A 6,000-nucleotide genomic window follows, 5' to 3' on the forward strand; every position below is an offset into this window, starting at 1 on the left:
CGCGCAATATACTTCATTATTTTCACCCGAACAAAGATAAACTATCAAGTACACGAAACCTTTGACCTAACTAATAGTTGTCGAAAATATATTCCTAACCTTGGCTGTAATCTGATCCACATGGTGTCTGTATCACAACCTACCGAGACGATGTGTATTGGATTACAATCCGTGTGAATCTACCGTGTACAGTGGAATTGTCGGTATCATAACTAGGTTGAAATTACATAAGTTAGCATACAGTATGCTGTTTCTCGAAAGATGTATATTAATAATTATAAATTTAAATATATAGAACAAAAACGTTATATTATCTGAGGTAATGTTGCTATTGAAACGATCAACATAACATTGCGTATTACCCTTCCTTTGTAGACAACTCTGCACCAAATGTAACACAAATTGTGAACAAAACCTAGAAGTTTCAGACTGGATTCATTACAGCAAATGAAGATTTATGAATGGGAAGACAAACTAGTAAGGTTTAAAAAACACCAGGAAAAATTAAAGTTCTTAGAACTTTATAGTCGTCTACGTAACGATATTTAGAGACAAATCGTCTAATACTTTAGTCAGAACAATTACAAAAATTTCCACGTTTGAAATACAAAATACGGTAGAAATAATATGGTCTTCATTAAAGCTGAAACGCATGTCTACACACGTATTGGTTACAACATTGGAAGTAACCCACAAACAACTAGATTCGTTTAAATGTACCTGTTTCATAGGATGCACTGAATGCATGTAGTTCCTTATACCTATTTCATACGGGATCTCGTGACAAATTACCACAGTGGATCTGCTAAAATTAGATGTAATCCTCGCTTATGCTGCACCAACGACTATCCCCTTACATAGGTCGTGAATCCCGTCTCCAGTGATAATCATCAATGCAATGGCTGCTGCCGAATAACATTGGTCGACATGGTGACTGTGAGAAGTTGAATAAGAATGGGAGGGTCCTGATTGGTGCAACATGGACATAATTTCCTTGTCGTTGTAGCCAAAAGTATCTTAGGTGATTTGATTTTGGTGACTTCTTGGCTAAAATGAAGCAAAGGTAGGTAGACTGATTGACGGACAAGACACACAAAAATATAGTCTAATATGGTTTAGTCGGTTCAGGATGGTTTTGACGTCATGAGTTTCTGTACTCAAGAGTTAGAATGTGTCCGATGTTGTACAAGGGTTGTTACCTTTTAAAAACTAACTTTAAGGTAATTGTTTGTGGTTAATGTAGGAATAACAAGAATACACGGTCAGTTATGTGCAAACATTCGACCCTTTATTTTTTAAATCTTCTCTCGTGCTCCGACAAAGATTGCCGCACAACAAAATCGTGGATTATCTCTATTTTGATTTATTACTTAATAAATGCAATTTCCGCTTACAAATAAACCCATGGGCTATAAATGTGAAACCCATGGGCTATAAATGTGAAACCCATGGGCTATAAATGTGAAACCAGATTATGTATACTAATTGTTCATTAGAGTGTAATGCGATCAATCGTATATAACATTTACATCAGGTAACTCAGAATGGCACTTTCGGATTCATTTTTCTCCATTACTTTTATTCCAGTAACATTACGTTTAAACGTTTTACTTGTAAGCATCTTTCACGTTTTTTCCTTCAAAACACGATATGTGAGAAGATGTCCTGATCTAAGATTACTGTAATAACTATAAATAAAACGTTTTAAGTTGTTCACCTAGATATAAATAATAAAAGAAAAGGCTCAGATATTTGTTGTGTCAATGGGATTAAATTACATTGAAAGAATACGTTGATCATGATAACATCAGGTGATGTACTGATTCAGTTGCAGGTTTGCCATTTCAGGTGATTTATAGAAAACACGATACACAAAAAGGGGAATTTGCATTGACAAAGAATATTATATCCCTGCACTATGCAACATGGTCATATAACCTATCATTTATCAGGCTGTTCGTTGATAATTTCGATAACGTCAATGTGGTATTTGTACATTTCGAAAATATCCCACATTATTCTAAGTATCATTAAAACAATATATCATTTGTCCCGTCCTGGGATTTGAGAAAGGTTTGAAGGACACGTGATCACATACAAACTACTCCAAATTTATTATAATGTTAACATGTCCATTCTGAAAGTAACCAATGCTCGTTCAGGCCGTTTAGTTACCTCTAATGCAAACGTAAATCAACAAAGACTTTCTGGAGCGATCTTAATTATAAAGGACACCTGTCCACCAAGGAAAATTATTCTGGTTCATTTTCTGTCTTGATTCTATTTATTGATAGGTGATAAGTTTTACTGTATATTTGATATTCTGAGTATGACAACGAAAATAACTCTTCACACATTTTGTCTTCCAAAACAAGTAAATATTCAGGTGCCGAAGACATTTCCTTCTCTGGTGACGTCTGTTTCTACTAAAGACGTAGAACCTAGGTCATGAATGTGTGTTTTTGTATACTTTCGAGGACCTGAGTTGGGATGCACATCAACATCTCGAGGACGTACCTACATTGTGAGGACTCACACACCAGTCCTCGAAATGATTCTGCGGAAAATGGATGAGAATGATTTTAAGAGGTGAACTACGTGTTATTTTGAAAGTCCTCACAAATTCGGTAATGTCTGACTGGCAGTTACACCCCGTGTGTATAGTATACACAGTATGCGGTCTTCCTCTGGCGGTAGGATGGAGTGCAAACGCTAAGCCAATCAGAAGGTGTGTGCAAGGACAAACCACCACCAGTTTTGCTTTTGTTGCAAAATACCACTGTAACAATGCATATTTTGAGAACAGTGAAAAGGAACCTGAAGTTTACATCTATATGGTACTCCCCTGCTACCATTGGTCTAAATATGTATTTCAAACTGAAATAGGATATGTCTTTAATCCAGGAGAGCTGAGAAAGTGAATGGATATTTACAACTGTACAAAACTCATCTTCCATCCTTAGTCCAAAAGCGATTGGTGCATAATTTAGAGCAATGAGGAGGGGAATCCCTAGCACTTGTCATATACTTCGCAGGTAATGCCTTGTTTCCGAAGTAGTATTTTGCAATAAAATCCAATGAAATGTTCAGATATTCACATGCATGCTCACTGGATTTATCATACATAAATGTGAAGATAACACATTGTAAAGATGCATTATCTGCTGGTACGACTCGACCTTGAGGATTGCCGTGAAAGTTTACCACACGTAGTCTAATTGGTTCTAACTGAAAATGGTGCCACTCAAACATTCAACATGACCAATACAGCATCCATCTTGACAATATTGTTCTCGCTGCTCCTGAGTGGATCGGTGAACCAATATGAGGTTCTCACCAGCAGGCTTCTTGCAATGTCTTGGTTCTAAATTAAAATGGTGGCAATCTGATGTTAAGTAAGGCCACCATGGTAGGCATCTTGAATATCGTTTTGCTACCCCATAATAGAAAGTTATATAGCCATCGTGTCTTCACGGAAAAATGTATGATGTCTAGTCTGTTCTAAACAATAATGGTGCTGATCTGATGTCTAATATGGACGACACAGTACTTGTTTGGTCCTGTTAGTTTGAACTTCTTGGAGGAAGAATCATGAGCTTGTTACGATATGTGATCTGAAACTGTTTCAGTGCAATATATTACATGTAAACAATTGAATATTGATGATGTCAAAGGTTCAAAAAGTAGGAATAAAAAGTAACCGAATCTGATTTTATGCTCTCCATATCACCTATCTCGTACAATTGTTATAGTTGTAAATCTCTTCATCAGTTACTGGCACAAGTCATCAATTTGATGCAAAATATAATAGACCTTCTTATTATTGTTATTAGGACTTTCAGAATCTACTTGCCTGATGCCAGGAAGAAGTTCATATTAGTCTCGGGCATTATCACGTGGGCGAGGCGAAAAAATTGAGAGATGTCGTGTACAGTTAGTAATTCTTTGTGTTTTGCAATTTTCGAACTTTGCGTTCTCCCCAAAGAACATATATGAGCAGCTTTATGTATGATTACATATATCGCAGTTTTCTGAGGGTTTAATTTTTATTCGCCCATGAAGCAATACTACGCATATATAAACACTCTTGCAACGGCGCCCTTGCTAATGTGTACTGTCCACTTATTAACCACTAGTGACGTATGAAAATAACGATAAAAATAGTAATAAGCCCCGTTTTCTAAATGAATACACAATTTCATAGCAATCCTTTCTGCTTTCCTTTCCCTTTCCCTTCTCATGCATAAGGGACAAAATACTCAGAAACCTGGAGTGAGAGAGATAAAGAATTTGGGCTGCATGAAAACCTTGATATTGAACTTAAACCAAGTAACATACAAGAATATAATTCGTTGTAACAATATGTGTGGACTTGCGTTGGGATTCATATAATCAAAGATATAAAGTTACGAAACTGTCGACATTATACGGTATATTTCTTGGTTACGTGGTACTTACATGTACTATGATGTGTGTGATCCTAATTTGTAACGTAGCTTAAGCAAGTTTTCAGCCATATTGATACGATATCAGTGTGGCAGTTTATAATGATGTCTTGCACTGGGGAACTATGCCGCAGACATGTAGCACGATGTACCCCGCCAGTCATATTATCCTGACACCAGGCCGACCAGTCATAAAATTAATTTCTTAATGACGAGTACCTAGCCAGGCAGCAGTACCATTTTTATAAGTCTTTGGTATGACTCGGCCGGGGTTCGAACCCTCAACCTCCCGCATCCGACGCGGACGCACTAACCACTAGTCCACCGGAGCGGTCCATACTGTGATGCATTTAATGTTTAGTTGGTGTTTCTTAAACTTATTATAATGTTCTAAAATCGATCATTATTAATTAAATATGAAAATGTCCAATTGTATCCTCTCTCTCTCTCTCTCTCTCTCTGGACCATATTAGCAAGATAAGGGCGAACATCTATGAAAAGACGAGTTAATAGTTGAATTTTCGTATCTATCATCCAGCTATGCCTCTGGACTTATGAATGATGGTAAAAGTTAATTCATGTGTGTGTGTGTGTGTGTGTGTGTGTGTGTGTGTGTGTGTGTGAGATAGAGAGAGAGAGAGAGAGAGTATGGTCGTTAGTACTGTTATGAATGCAGAATAATGATTTAGATCAACTGTAAATATATTAAAATGTTTTTATTACCTCTTGTTTGTTCATCATTTCGCTTGGTTTCTATTCCACACTTATTTCCATGCGCTGGTATGTGAAGGGCAGAGCGTTCATGTCAATTATTAGACTAACCATATTTCTGTAGTGCTCTCCTTTCTTTATTATAGCCATCTTTCATGTTTAAATCATAAATTGTCTTATATTGATTTAATCAATGAAAAAAAAAGAAGCTCATAAAGAAACCGATGAACTTATCAAATTGCAAAGGTGATTTTAAAAAGCGGCAAACGGCACATACTGCATTTTATAGTGGATACACTCGGTAGGGATGAGATTAGTTCATTCACTCGGTCAATACACATTTGCCTTTAGTCAATCTTAAACTCGATTCACAGGGCAAACACATGTATTTGCATGTGATATAAATAAAATATATGTACAATATGTACGCTGGATCAATTATAAACAAGTCATGTACATTTTCGATAACAGGATATTCGACAAGCCTCTTTTTCTTTTAATGAAAAATGTATACATCTCGTGGTACCTCACTGATACAGAGTGCATACTGTATATGCAGTACACAGTATATATATATATATATATATATATATATATATATATATATATATATATATATATATATATATATATATGGGATTCGCGGACTACAAGCCCTAACACAACCATGGAGAGATTGCGGGCTGCATTATATGCCGAGATTCCAGACTCTAAACAATAGACTTTTCAAAGATTATTTTGATACATGTCGCCTATTTATAGTAATTAGGTAATACTTGTACATGTTAATAATGTAGCTCTTGTGAGATTTAGTTTACAGGCATGCTTAATAAAGCTTTTATCC

Source organism: Sinohyriopsis cumingii, unplaced genomic scaffold, assembly GCF_028554795.1.
Source record: "Sinohyriopsis cumingii isolate HCF-2022 unplaced genomic scaffold, ASM2855479v2 utg002301l, whole genome shotgun sequence".
Classification (NCBI taxonomy): Eukaryota; Metazoa; Mollusca; class Bivalvia; order Unionida; family Unionidae; genus Sinohyriopsis; species Sinohyriopsis cumingii.